Source organism: Apostichopus japonicus, chromosome 7 (genome assembly GCF_037975245.1).
Source record: "Apostichopus japonicus isolate 1M-3 chromosome 7, ASM3797524v1, whole genome shotgun sequence".
NCBI lineage: Eukaryota > Metazoa > Echinodermata > Holothuroidea > Aspidochirotida > Stichopodidae > Apostichopus > Apostichopus japonicus.
The window spans coordinates 12,129,305-12,145,725 of record NC_092567.1 but is presented as its reverse complement, the minus strand read 5'-3'; the positions used below and the strand labels follow the sequence as shown (position 1 = coordinate 12,145,725).

The following is a 16,421-nucleotide window of genomic DNA, read 5'->3' as shown; positions in this document are numbered from 1 at the left end:
CATATACATCATATCCATCCAATTATATATATCCATCCTATACATCAATACTATCTATCCATCCAACTATCCATCCTATCAATCCATCGTATCCCGTTATCCTATACATTATATCCATCCGTCGTATCCATCAATCCTATCTACCCATCCTATCTTCCAATCATATCCATCCATCATATCCATCCATCCATCCTATCCATCTATCATATACTTCTTATCCATCCAATTACATCCATCGTATTCCTTACATTCATCCTATTCATCTATCCTATCCATCCAACATATACATCCAACCTATCCATTCATCCTATCTATCCATCATATCCATTCACCATATCCATCCATCCTATCCATCCATCTTATACTTACTATCCATCCAATTATATCCATCTATCCTATACATCCATCATATCCATCCATCCTACCCATTCAACTTATACATCCAACATATCCATCCATGCTAAACATCCATCCTATCCATCTATCCATCCTATACATCCTATCCCATCTTATATCCATCCTATGAATGCATATTACCCATCTATCCTATCCATTCTATCCAATCATTCTATCCATCTATCCTATCCATCCTATCCATCTATCCTATCAATCCATCCAATACGTCCGATTCTATCCATTAATTTTATCCATCCATCCTATACATACTATCCATCCAATTATATTCATCCATCATATCCATCCATACTATCCATCCATCCTATCAATCCATCCTATCCATCCATCCATTTATCTACCTACCTATAAACATATCTATCTATTTATCTATCTGTAGCTGTATCATAAAAGCATTTGATACTTTACCAAAATAGCTAATGTATAAACATATAAAGATTACATTTTAATTGAACGGTCGTCATCGCAACATATTCTTAAAACAAAGATCAGAAGCCATTTTTTTCATTTATTTTTATATTTGGGCAATGTTAACATATTCATAATTATTAGAAAATATTACAAATTTCCTGTTTTGTGAATATTCTGTATTGGCAACTACATTTGCTTTTCTTTATAAGACTTCCTTTCCGACATGGATGTTCGTTGAAAGCCAACGCATTTTGCGTTGCTGGAAAGATAACTGAATACATTTATGGAGAAAGTACGCTGCTAAATGAAAGAATTTAATAGCAGGATCCAATAGATATGCGCAAAATCCACACCATAAGACACATCATAGCAGAACTACATAGCAGAAAAGATTACTTTTCCACATTTGTGGTTCGTTTACTATATACATTTTCTAATAAATAACATTAACTGCTTCACTTACAAGTTAGATATTTCTACCAGATACTTCCAATAAGACTGGGGTGATCAACACTTCTCGCATAACCGATGGAATCTGTAAACGGATAGAAAACTTGAAATTATGTAATAAAGAAAGTCGCGTCAACCTACGTTGGTGAAAAACCTAACGTAGTTCTAATGGTATTTAACACTATTGAAGTTGTAAATAGTATTATGAGCTACTTTTATGTTGATATCTTGTTCGTAATCGTGTTCGTTCAGCCGTTGAAAGTTTGTCCCTCTGGTATTAGTATTGAGGCAGACGCAACCAACATAAAAGGCATTGAAATAGTGTCTAGTAATATAAGCATTCCGTATCATATCTTGCAGCGACTTGTCAGTAAAACACACCAAAGTACACGTAAAGCTCTACTTCCCCGGGTATCATCAGGTAAAATCGAGTCGATCGGAAAATATAGTGACAAAATTATGTTAGGATCAGAGATATATAATGGAAGACAAGGAACATGAGATAAGGAAAATACTGATAATATATACAACGCGAATAAGGAAGGAATGCTTCAGTTTTGGTATTTACTTTCCTTTGGAAGAGAATATTTTGCTATTGCTGTGTATGTATCATACTTATATTTATTCTATGAGGAAATGGAGGGTGTGATTCTAATGTGTCTAGCATCAAGATTAAAATGTAGAGTAGCCGAAATAGCGAATTACACACCACTGTAAAGATTAATGGACCATACATTGGTTGTATGCAATGACTACACACAGATGTTCGTAGGATTGTGTACGGATTGCTGTCTTGTTTACACAAGAGCAGCAACGTTACAGAAGCTCATGCAACCTTCTATTTGAGATATTTGTTTTTCTTGTGCATTTAGACATACGCGAGATAACGGTGTTAATTCCATTTCTTCCATCTCCTCTCGCCCTTGCCCTTATGATCCTTTTTAGCAGCCATACTTCTTTTTAAATTACAGAAGGTTGTAAACATTTGTTTTGAAAAAAAAAACATAAAGATTTGTTATTAAATTGTCGCCAACTCAGTTAGTACCTTACATAAGTATGTAAGTGATAACTCTAACATACCGCTGGAATGTTAACTTAAACTAGTTTTGTCTCTTGAGTACAATATATTCGTCGCCTGAGCCACATGTAAATGTTCCCCGCTATATCAATATAGTGAACGGCCAATTTGGCTATATGGTCACCAACATCGATTAAGGTCGTATCACCGTATTTACAGTATGTACGCATGCTCACATGTACGTCATATATCTGGTACCTTCTCAGAAAGTAAAATTATATTTTACATGCGGATCGTAGCAATGTGCCATTCAATCTTTATTTTTTCGCAGGTACTTAGGTATAACCTGCATAGTGAGCTTCTACTTAATGCGAATTAATCCTCGACTCTAAACATTAATTTTAAATGCACTAGAACTTCAGGACATGTAGTTAGGTATAGTTTTTATAGAAGCTTTAAACTACAAATGCTGTGAAGGGACAAATACACGCACATAATACAGACAACTTAATACAGAGGTTACCACAGTGAACACAAAAGAAAGATTCCACTACCAAAAGTCTTCATAGGGGATGTTATTCCCCATAATACGTCACGCTACACTATCATTGGGGTAGTGGTGAGGAACAAATTACAATATGTTGACTTAATATACTTTAGAGTGACATGTGCAAGTATAGGTTTTCTATAGTTGTAGATAGCTGTCTCATCCGACTGGTGACACGTGACCTATTTACTGTAGGAAGTGATTCCTTAATTGATTAGAATATATGTGTTATTAAACAAAGAAGAAAGCACACCACATAGGATAGTTCAAAATCAACAACATATGCAAGTCACACATACACATGTACTTAAAATGGAACAAATCGGATACAAATAGACACTAAATGGGGTCTAAATATAGTATAGCTTGTCTGTTTTTGTGTGTGTGTAGGGGGAGTGGTGGATTCCCTCTATGTCACCAGGGCTTGCACTTAACCCAACTCACTTAATTCCTCCATTTATTAGTACAATCTATTAACCTTATTTACTTACCTAATGATGGTTTAATAGGATGACCTTTGTTCTGGTGTAAATAACATTGACTCAAGAACCTTTAGTTTCAATAATATGGGAATCCTTTTTTGTTATATTCAATCCTTGTCCTATTGGTTCCGTTGTCGAATGGTCCTGGAATGGGATATCCAACTGTGTGTTTGTGCAAGAGGTGATGAATATACAATGCCGTAGCAATAGATCAAACCTTGCTAATCTAAGAACAATGTGACTGTATCGGAATTCCATTACAAAACTAGGCAATATATCCAACATGCGCAGACATCAATCTGATATATAAACCTATTTGGAGAAACACATCCACTACTTTGTATATTACCGTGATCGCCGTGTTAAAACCTGTCGTACAACTGATGTACCATACGTTCTGATTTGAGTAATTGTATCACACTTATATACTGTTTACTTTTATTTCAAAAAACCTTTAAAATATGGGTCTTTTCTTCAGTAAACGTTTTAACATAACAAATCTATTCATAATTATCCAACCGAGGCAGAGGTCATACTGTACTATATAAAGTAGCAGGGAAACACCAGTTACTAAATGTATACACTGATGACGTGAAAGCTTTTATAACGCCTTTTCGAATCGTCCTGTTTTAAGTAACGCTTGTTGGTTATGACACGCACTTTGAATTTGGGTACTGTTTAATGAGATTCTCACTAACTTGAACCTACTAATACGGTTCTATTTAGAACTTAAATCACATAATGTCATCTCACTATGAAGTCCTTGCCTAGGTAAGTCTTGGATCAAGTACTAGAACTCCTTTATATTTGTCGACGAGGCATACAATTATTGCTCAACAATCATCGTATACTTTAACCTTGACCAAATATTCCAATGCAGAATCGCGTAAAACAACGCACCAAACATGTGACATGCTCCATTGTGACACTGAACTCTCGTAGTACTCATGCAATGTAGTGTAACATGTATTGTATTGTTCCGCTGTCCGCTCCCGGTTGGTAAATTACCCGGTTGGTAAATTAGGTGTGGGGGTGGGGTGGAAGGGAGAGACTCGAGGACACCGTTGAATAAAATACACTAACAGTGCATCCTGAGATTAATAAGTATATATACTTGTATTTTTACACTGTACCTGTAGTACATCTTTCCCAGTGTGACAAACAAATAAATATATATATGTAGGAATACCTTAACGAATAAAACACGACACACGGATAACGTACATTAACTAACCCTATCACGGCACAGCTATTCTGTAATGCGCAAGTTGCCTAGAAGCGAGCAAAACCATACGCATCGCGTTAAAGACACGCAGCGCAGAAAATGATGAAACGCGTCAGTCCGCGAACCCTACGCTGCAACGGCCTTGCAACCGCACAAGCAGTTTACGCAGCGCAGCTGTGCACCAAGCCGATCCATATCTTCTACAGAAGCCCAAAAGTAACCTCTCAAAACATTGCCTCTGACAAACGCTATAAACTTCGGCAAGGATTCTGCCTGGCAACTTGTTCTTAATGTATACCAAATTAATGTATAAAAACGCTACTCGCATAGCGATATTAACGACCCCGTAACTGTGTAGAAGCCTATACACGAGTATCTGACCAATTACGACATATCCGATAGCATTGAAACATATCAGAAAACAATAACAAGCCGCAACGCTCTCTACCCTGCTACAAAAATGAGCTGACCCCCGCCCACGGTATATCCGTCTCTTGTTACTTCCCCGTATACTAAGTTCAGAGACAAAAATGTCCACCAGACTGTTAACATAAACCCCGGCAGCAAGAACCAACTCTCTTTCAGCCAGCAATACATTGATACCCCTAGATACACAGACTATCGCACATACCAGGGATCCCCCTGCTTAAACATTAAACGAGGGTTTCCATAACTTTATTCCCCCACGAACCCCCTATGGATGTCACAGTTGTCCACGAAGCCCCAACTTTTCGAGACACGATCTGAGTCATTATTATACTATAATACGCATGACAGCTTGGGTCTGTTTCATAATTCAGTTATTTATCACAAGTCATATGCGTATGGAACGCGAAAAGAGTTGGTCGATAGGTACGACTTTTGTAAATTACTAAATTACTAAAGGTTAAGTAAGCCGCTTTCAATTATAACAGAAAACAACGACAATTTAAGGTGCATAATGTTTTGACGTGATAGGTTATTGCACAACCAGTACTTTTCTGTTTTATGACTAAACTCAAACATTTATATCTCAGCAACAGAAAAGATGTTTCTCAAATTCCCAGCCCCCATCCCATTTATCAATCTTCAGCGGGGTGGGCTACTACTGTAATCGGTATTTTGCTTTCAAGTTGTTATAACTTCTTGGGCAGCTTTTTGCGTTTTGTCGCCGTTTTCCCACCCTATTGACATGTCCATCGAGTGGTTTTACATAAATTCATCACAAAACAGCAAACTACTATATTAGCCAAGTTTTTCCCCTGCCAAGAGCATCAATTGGCGAGTAACTAAGGACTTCTGCAGATAATGAGTAGAGTGTCTTCTGACAAATTCCTCATTTAAAATTATTCGTATACAGTTCCCCAAATCCACTACTTTGAATTCAACCAATCAGTGAATAGCTGACAAGTTTAAAAATGAGCCATTGCTTAAAATAGATTCATTCAGTAATTCGAAAAAGTTGAGTCGTTATCACAGCCATACAGAATATGTACAAATAGAGCACAGTGTTGTAGTACATTCTGATGTTCTGGGTTGCTTACGACACCGGCAAAGTAAACAGTCGTTATTTACCTCATTATTCAATGACGTTCGCAGAATTTAATTATTCATGTTATGGCGGGGTTGATTTCGATCCTAACGGAAAATATCTTCGAGAAAGGCAACGTTCACATTTGTAAATTATACTACATTATACCACCATTTGAAGTTAGATTTGATCAGATAAGCTAGGTATGTATGCCGTTATGAAAAGGACGCTAAAAGCTGCTTTAAAACTTAGAAAAGTAGACCTCGATCATTCACTTGATAGCAAACACAAAATGATCATTTCTTAGCGTTTGGTTTGACTGTGTAAGGAATCTATAAATATATATAATTTGCGTGACAGTCATTCAACTTAAATTTCTAATACGAGATGGCAATCATGGCTTTTAAAAAAAATACCTTTGCTAAACCGTTTACTGGCAATTATGTAAAAACAAACTTCGTTAATTTCGTCTCTCCCCAACTACTTGCTTGCTTAGATAGATTTCTAGTTCCATAAAAATACACGTGGGAACGACGAATGCAATGGCTTTGTTTGTATCCCAGAACCGTGGTGGGATCCATTGACCATTGCAGTACTGTCGGATATTTCGCGTTTCTTTCGTTTCTTATCCTACCCACACCATGAATTTACGTTCCTGATACAAAAATAATCTTCGTAAAATTCGATTAATGACTAGTCTATGACAAGAGTGATAGCACATCAGTGTGGATCAACGTAGTTCAGTGCAGGGAACATGACCAGTAATTGAGAAGACCTCGCTATGTAGGTCTGGATTTAAAGCTTGCAGAAACTAATCTTACAATAACTGTGTTCACATTAAATACATTTTGCTTCCAGCATATTACAGTGCATAGCGAAGACAGGGTACTTTTACAAACTTAGTAGTCGGGTAAGCTTCGTATGCAGAAAATACTTTATAAACTTGAACAATTGAAACCACTGATGCGAATTTGTTGCCACAAAGAGACAATAATTTGTAAACGAGAAGTATAGACACAGTGACGTCAGACGGAATAATTGTATCATGGCAACCGTTACGGAGTTTAATCACTTTATAACTGGTTTTGCTGCAATAATATACGCTTCGAAGAAAAATAGATTTTGTTGTTCAAGGCATAGTCAATGATAGTTTTTTTTTTATATGTTTATGAGAGGGAACTGGGGTACAATTCTATTGCCTGGCTATCAGGTTTTATACTATCCTCACCTTCCTTAATTCATTCATTGATTAGTACAATATATTAACTGTATATACTTTCAAGGTACTTGTACCAGTACACGGTTTCTAGTTGTTGATAGGTTTCTTACGAAACAAAATACACTTCATCTATATAATGTACGGTAGAGAGGGGGGGGGGCGGGTACGTAGGCTCTCGTAGGGACCTGTGATTCGTTATTTTATGTTTATTCGTTTAGTTTCTATATACAACTGCCCAAATTAAACCTCTCTACTTAGCAACGGGAATGTGAACGGGCTATGTGTAGAGCAACGAATGATGGAAATTATTGCATGTACTCTCTTAACATGATAGACTGAATGTTTTCAATTTGAAGTGCGATTGCAATTGTTTTCAGTGTATTGGACTGAGTTTAGACTAAAAATCAATCCATATCATATAAAGAATCCGTTGCACCGCTCAATTTTTGTTTACACTGACCGAAGTATCCAATCTTATTATTTTAATTTTGTTACGGGATCGCGTTGATGTAAGTCTTTCTATTCCACTGAAATCACGTCCAATCAGGAAAGTAATATATGATCACGTGTTCTTGATATTTGCATGATTACAATGAGTGGCAAACATGATAGGACCGCGCACTCTAGCGCATTGCATGGAGTGCAGGGATATATACAAACTATTTATATATGCACGCAGGGACGTCGACAGCGGGATGTCTCACCCCCCCCCCCAAACTTGGTAAAACTGACGATAGTTGGAAAATTTGAGTGCGACAGTCGGAATTTCCGACTGTCACACTCTATTTTACCTGGGCCTATTCATAAATTCCTATGATTGTGAATGACCTAACAATTGAAAAAGTTTCGTTCAAAATTTACCTTTAATTAGTCATATTTACTGTTTTCCTTGCCACTTAGAGAAACTGTATCTTGCGATCCTTATACTCCACCATACAAAACTTCGTATGATTTTGAAAACTCTACAAAAAATGCCTCATAGAACCACTGTACAACGTTCGCCAGCTTCAATTCGGTTTATTTATGTACTAATTATACAACTAAAACGCTCAATACTAAGCTACGGAAGCTTAAAAGTGCCATCAAAATAAGAAAAAGTTTGCCACATAAGTTGACATTTTTCATTAAATGGTATAGATAACAAGATAAAATCTTATTATAAATCAGAAAAATGTTGGATTGCTCAGCTGCTTTAACTGAGCAATTGAACAATTTTCTGCAAAATGTTTAATTGACAACTTATCATATCTCGTCAATTGGACATTTTCTGCAAAATGTTTAGCTGACAACTTATCATATCTCGTCAATTTAAAAAAAAAAATTCTGCAAAATGTTCAATTGTTCACTTCATTCAAACTGAGCAATTGTATGATTTTCTGCAAAATGTTTAAAAAACAACTTATCGTATCTCGTCAACTCATCATTTTTCTGCAAAATGTTTAAGTGTTCACTTCAATCCAAATGAAAATCATAATAAAGTGCGCTAGGAAAAAGCACTGTATTTTTGGGTAATTCACTATGTCGTCGAATATAATTTGTTGAAGACAAAATAAATACCCATTTGTTACATTAAAATAGCTTTTTTAGTTAGTAGTCTATGTAGCTTCAAGCAGAAAACTTATACGCAGTTAACTTGCTTAACCAGAGTGATTCATAAGATCGTGAAGTGAGGGCCAGTGGTACAAATGTATCGAAACAAGTTCGGAACAAAAGCGCAGTCGCGAAAAATGAGAGTCTGAAGGACACTGACCGTATCGTTGACGAGTAGTGCATGGAGGGTACAAGGCAGCAGTTGGAATATTATGGTTTCAAAACCCATCCAGTTGGAATTTCAGCCACTACACCCCCCCCCCCCGTCCCAATTCACCAGGCCTTAGCTACGCCACTCTATGCAATTTATCTAATTTGGTCTTTTTCTTTCTCCAAAAAACTGATGATGTAGCTGATCGTTCTGTTTCCTGAAGATTATTTAATATTATACTCTCCTTCAAATATTTGACTAAATTGAAGTGTTGACAGTTGAAGTCTCACAAAATGTATCTAAAATCGTTGATGCACACGTACACAATGTACATATTGGGATATTACGGACGTGATTAATGATCATGTCGTTTTGAGATATTCTCTGATATAACCATAATGCAAGATAACATTAATCCTTTGTAAAGGTATCCGTACAACAGTTTTAGGTTTTCAAATGACAAAAAAGTTAGGCTAGGCCTACCTTAAATTATTTTACATTGAGATTACAAACAATTCACACGCACTGACCGTTTTGCATGCCGATGGTACAGAAAAATTAGAGAAACATAAGTTAAATTTATTAAAACACAGTTCAACATAGCTGTTTCTCTCTCATGGTGAGAAGGTAACATACTGCTTTGAATTTGATCGAATTTGAGGCTTTTTGAGCGTCTATCTTATTCTTCGTGCTTTACGTATCGAATCATTCAAATTTGCGTATGATCACAAGATGTTACGTGATACGCGATTTTACCGTATGGATTGTAAGTTATAGTTGGCTGGTACTACTGTCTTAAGCCTAGGCTTAACACAACGGGGCCTAGTCTTGGTCTAGCACTAGTTATAGTAGGCTAGATAGTAGTTGGTAAATGTGCAGTTAAGTTAAGCTAGCCTAGGCCTAACTTTTATTTGATTTACCCATGTTAAGTTACCTAAGCCTAACGAGGTTACGCTAGTTAATTGTAACCCCGACCAATAAGCCTAGGCTATGTCTATGTCTATGCTTCTTAATAACATTGCGTTAGGGGTATAATGTTGTAAAGGAAGAGAAATAAGGTGATATGATTGCCTCTATCATACTCAAACTACTATGTGGAGCCAAACAAGTTTTGTGTACAGTGCTCAGATTTAATCATTAAAAAACAATAGTAACTACGTAAGTTGTAACTTAGAGTAGCTATTAGGTGTAATGTATCAGAGCGCCGTGTGAAAATAATCATCAGCACGTTATCAGTACAATGCTATAAGCCTCAAACGGGTTAGTTTAGTTTAGTAGAAAAAAAAAATATCAGGGGAGACACTCAAGTCCCCATCAAGGACCTTATAGTCCTGAGAGAGAAAAAAACCCTGAAGAAACAAACACTCTGAGCCAATAACCATGCTTAAAGTGCTTGTCCAAAGCATTCTTAAACCCATTCACACTACTTGCAATTACAACTTTCTCAGGCAGACCGTTATACTAATTTACAACCCTATTAGGAAAACAAAAGTTATGCCGAATATTAAATCTACTTGTAATACCATCTGTAAAAGTTGTAGGAGGTGGATGATAAATCTCTCAGCCTGTGATTAGGGGAAGTAGCTTAATGAACAGTCCATACCATTTGGACTAGATGGTGCAATTTATGTGATGTTCTAATTATTTAATATTCTTTCTTTTCATTTCAGAAGGACATCTGTACTATATCTACTCTAATCTACATGTTGCACAGATAAGTAAATATGAAGAGGTATAGTTATGGGAAGCTGCCAACTAGTAGATCTGGAGATGTCCTATACTTCGTACAGAATATAGCTGTAAGTTAAATACTGAAGACATTTTAAATTATTGTCAGGGCCGCTGAATAACCATGCAAATAGGGATGCTTTCATCACCTTGGTAATAGTAATAACTATGACCAACCTACATATTGTGCTGATATCATCCCGTTTTAGTGTCTGCAATAACATTCTTTCCAATTGTGTATTTCTTACTAGAAATATTGGCTAATTCACAATTCCGTCAGTACATGCACACTAGAACTCAGAAAATGTAAACACGGGGGTATATGTGAATAATCGCCTGGTTTGTTTTGATCTCATTTTGTTTAATTGTTCAGATTTTCAATACAACCTAAATTTTGAAGAAAAGAACATACAGTATATGTGGAAGTGTGACTATAGGCTTACTGTGCACAAAGAAATGACGATTTGTTAACTTGAACGCAACATGGGACCTAAAGGCATAAATCAGGGAATATTTTTTCTTAAAAATCTTGTCAGCATTCAAACCTCATCACAATACATATTTAGTTTTCCAAATGTATTGTGACAGATTCGTATCTTTGCAACTAAACTTACTGCTATAGTAGCCTATAAAACGGTGGGAAAACATTTGGCGACAACATGCCACAAAAATACAGTTATGGTTAATAAGTAATGGTAAGATGATTTAGTGTGTGAAAGATTCATAAAGGGTTTTAATCACTACCTCAAAGAAAAACATATGACAAGATCTCCTTTCTGTGAAAGAATGGTTCTCAGACCTCAGACCCTGATGTGTGCTTTAATTCTTGCAAAGTTGACATCTTGATCACCTTATCACTAATTGTACTAGTATTGTCAATCAGCAAAATGCCATCAATGATAGGTCAGTTATCCCTCACTCATTCTTATCATTATGTTTCTTTGCTGGCTATTCTTCATGTTACACATCACATTAAACATACATTGCATGTGTGGTGACCTAAAGTAGCTTTGCCTTCTCTTGCCAGTCATATTTCATTTTCTTTATTCTTTCCTAGGGAAATACAAGTACTGTATCCTTTGTCTCTTAGCTCCAAGTTAAAGAGTCCCATGAATAATCTGATTTATCCATGTCAGGGGTCCTCAACAATTGGGTTAATATAAAATGCATTTACGGGTTAAGCTCACTGTCTAAACAATTCTGTAAGAATATTTCTTTAAATTGATTTCATATCCTTACTCAACAGGAAGGCACAGATGTGGAAGCTGCAGCCCGGATAAGGAATATTGTCCAGTATAGTCAGCAATTTAAACTTTCTGGTTGACATGACACTGGCCATAAGCAATATTTCATTTTAGCTGCATGAGCCAACAAAACAGTTATTTCCAGCTAGGCAAACATTGTGGAGGCAGCCGACAAGCTCTTCAAAAGTCACTGCGTCTCCAAAAATGTGGGAGTTTGTGAAATTACATAAACAATTGCTTGTTAACGTTAACCACAGAAATACATTGGATAGAAGTCGCTTCACAACATCTGACAATGCTACACTTTTGCAGCGAACTGAAGATGACTCACCCCATTTGAAGTCCACTCAAATCAATGATTCATGTACATGACTTGCACATTAAGTGAACAAGATTCGACTGTTCCGATCCTGTGTGGCCATTTACTAAAGAACTATGTTACTATGGACTGTAGGGTTCTTGTTTTGTGGTATCTCTCTTTTTATATTAACAGTTCACATTAATAATTACAGGCATTTTAATTGTTTACTCACATATTTGCAATGTCTGTGCATATTTATTGAAAACTTTGTTTTTCTATCTTTATTAAGGTAATCCCATAGTAAGACAAATTATCATGCCTTGATTGTCTGATGTTCATGTTATATACAAAACAACGGTGCACGCAGGCTATGTTATTGCACTTCAAATGTTCGAATCTTGCCAACAGTAGAAGTCGCTTCTTTCCAGTGCAGCTCTGAGATGTTAATGTGTCCAGTTACAGAGATAGAAGGCAGATATATATAACAAATACACAAGCTAGAACAGGAATGTACATGAAGCATAGAAATGATATAAAAGTCCATTTAAAGCTGAAAACATAGGCCAACACCTATGTATATCCTATCTCTAAAACAAAACAAAAAGGTCTATGTGGAAGCAAATTCCACCCCTCTGTGATGAATTTAATACTCTTTCATATGCAAATGTTAAACTGTCTAACATGTTATACCTGTAGGATATCTACAATTCTTGATCAACTGATAGTATTTCCAAAGTACTCAGTTCACTCATGTTGAAAGTAACATTGTCTACAACCAATTTTAACTTCCACTGAATAATGTTGAAATCACAACATGATTTGTTAAACATTGATCAGAAAAGTGACTTGTGTTTCGGCCTTTTGGCTAAGATCATATGTAGTATATGTAGTATCTTTCGAAGGGAATGGTAATGCACACCCGACGATGATCTTACAGTCACAGTCCCGATGAAAGGGGACTGGGGTTGCGAGCGCATCAGTCGTTCGGTAGTTTGGTTTTCGTGCCCGGGTTCTTTCCTTTTTGAGGGTAAATGCATCAACAATGAAGAATTTCAGCACTTAGCCAACATGGAGGATCATTAGAAAAGCATTTTCAAACCAGAATTTGCAATTCATAAGATTGACAGTATAGCTATGATGTGTAATAATTCATTCTAAACGACTGACTTTTCAGCCTATATATCAGTCTAATATACTAGAAAGTGTTCAATCTAATTTAGACTTGTGCTGCAATAATTCAGTCTAAACTTCTAACTGTTCAGTTAAAAATGGTTTGATTTTCAGTCTATTATACTGCAGAGTATTTAGTCTAGCTAAGACTGAAATTCAGTCTTTACATTTCAGACTGGAATTTAGTCTATGTAGTTTGATCCCTAATGCCATCCATCATTAGACTGAAATTCCAGATGATTAGACTAAAATTTCAGTCTTTCATTTTAAGGAGAGTAGATTACATAAACAAAGAAAAAAGGTGAACCACATAGGTGAGTTCAAAATCAACAACAAAAAGACATCACATACACAAGCTCACCCTAAAATGAAATAACTTGAATACAAATTGACACTAAATGAAGTATATCGTGTTTGTGTGTGTGTGTGAGTAGGGGGGGGGGGAGGTCGGGAGTGGTGGATTCCCTCTTTGTCTCCAGGTCCTGTACTTTACCACCTCCCTTGTTTCCTACATTGATCAGTACAATCTATGAACCTTATTTACTTACCTAATCAGGTTTTAATTGGATGTCCTTTGTTTGGTGTAAATATCATTGACTCACTGACATTTAGTTTCAATAAAATGGAAATCCTTCATGTTATATTCAATCCTTGATGATTGGTTCCGGTATCAAATGGTCCTGGAATGTGAGGTTGTGTCCAACTGTTTGGTTGAGGAAGTGTTGATGAACATACAATGCCATAGTTATAGATCAAGCTTTTCTAAGTCTAAGGTGAAAATGACAGTATCGGAATTCCATTACAAAACCGGTCAATATGTACAAACTGTGCAGGAATATAAAGCTATTTCCAGTAACATATCCACTACTTCATATTTTCCATGATCGCCGTGTTAAAACCTGTCGTACAACTGATGCGCCATACGTTCTGATTTGATTATTTAGTTACACTTATATTCTGTGTACTTTTATTATAAACACAATTTCAGTTATGAGTCATTTCTTCAGTAAACGTAGGAACAAACAAATATATTCATAATTATCCAACCGAGTCGGAGGCCTTACTGCATATACAATAGCAGGGAGACGTCAGTTACTAAATTTTAACTGATGACGTAAAAGCCTTTGTAACGCCTTTGCGAATTGTCCTGTTTTAAGTAACGCTTAAATGACTTCTTAAAAATGGCCCTGGCTACATACTTTTTGTATTATATTACTTATCTCCATTGGTAAATAGATTGATAACCGAAGATTGAATTTGAATACACAATTTGAACTTGAATTAAACTTGTATATATGGCTATTGTAAAGAGTTACCAAAGATTTGTTTTAGATGTGTCAACAATTATTTCTTTCTTGCTGTCATCGTCGTCGTCGTCTTCGTCGTCATCGTCATCGTCACCGTCATCGTCAACAAATAGGCTTTTGGGTTCATTCGATGCACCCCAGGAATGCACTTTTGTAAAATGGAAGGGTGCTTAGATGCAAAATGTTGCTACATTCTGCCACTTTTGCTATGAAGACAATGAATCATTAACAGGAATTACTTGTTAATGTTTTGTTTTTTTGTAGTGTCCTTATATGTATCTGCAAAAACCGACATGGAGTGGTAATTGTAGCGGTGTGTGTGGGGGGGGGGGGGGAGGGGGGGGTTGATTGTGAATTGTTCTTTGAATTATATACTATTTACTACATGGTTTATTTGTTTAATGTACCAGAATGTAACTCGCTATTCAACGTATCATACAGGCGGCTATTTTTCATTTTGTGTAACAAAATGGTTTAGTTATCCGACAGGAATTCGATCCGTTACGGTATCATGGACAATCGTGATGTAACAAACTCAACCATTTTATCTTGGAACTGAAATTTTACATTCATACCCTAATACATCTTTTTATGTATCATTTCTTCATACAATAATAAATACGTTTCCAATAGATGTATCTGTTTCCTTAATGTCATATCTCCGTCTTCCCAAGTGAATGCATGAATTTCTTAAAATAGTTTGTCATTTTACCATGTATGCCCAAATACACACACTATTCCTGTATGGCAATCTACCTTTTTTGGCATGGGTTGCGAAGGGGGGGGGGGGGGGGGTAAACAAAAAAAGGCACTTTCAAATGAAATATTTCTTAATTTATCAACAAAACGACATTTTTAAATAAGGAAAGGACACTTTCAATTTACAAAAATTAACAGGTTCCTTTTTATTAACCAGTTTTACAAATCTGGATGGGGAGCGTACCCAGGCCCTACCCGGTCGCGTTTTTCCCCAAACAAGTTTGCAATTGTGTGTAAATAGTCGCTCATGATTGGTCGGAAGTATATAAATATAGAAACCTTGTACTTCGCGGTAAGCAAAATGTCTGAATCAATTCGTTGCAACGAATGTATACCCGTTTAAAATTTCCCGAAGCTTTTCGTCAGTATATGCACTGGCGGATCCAAGGGGGGGGGGCCAAGGGGGGCCATGCCCCCCCCCCCAAAGGTGAGCCAAAAAGTGTTTCCGAACATCCGCTAAATCATATGATTGGAAATTAAAAAAATCGAGAGGAATAGCAGTGGTAGACTAGACTTAACCTTTTCGTTTTCTGGTTTAAAATTAAATGCAGAGCTCCCAACTGACCCGCAATTCGCGGGAATTAGACCCGCATTCTAACACCCAAACCCGCTGACCCGCACAAGCGTCCGAAAAACCGCATTGTAATTGTCAAGTATACATAAAAAAATTTGCATCAAATTTTGACTTAGCAACCATCATTTCTTTAGCATTTAGCATAATAGAGTATAAAACCTCCTTTACAGTAAGGTGACCAGACGTCCCCGATTTTCGGGGACAGTCCCCGATTACAGTGTGCTGTCCCCGATGAACAAGTGTCCCCGAAAATGTCCCTGATTCGCAAAATGTTCAGGAATTTCGAAAATATCCCACATTATTAGTAAAACAATTGTAAAA

The 16,421-nt window shown here is 36.5% G+C and overlaps 1 protein-coding gene across 1 annotated transcript in view; it reads right to left on the bottom strand.

Moving 5' to 3' along the window:
• LOC139970060 (uncharacterized) overlaps nucleotides 1–15,024 on the bottom strand; it is a 128,616-nt gene extending 113,592 nt beyond the window's left edge. The window contains exon 1 of the mRNA XM_071975692.1: nucleotides 14,009–15,024. The gene's annotated coding sequence lies outside the window, so the exon portion shown is untranslated. The remainder of the gene's footprint in view (nucleotides 1–14,008) is intronic.
• Nucleotides 15,025–16,421: the final 1,397 nt, after the last annotated feature.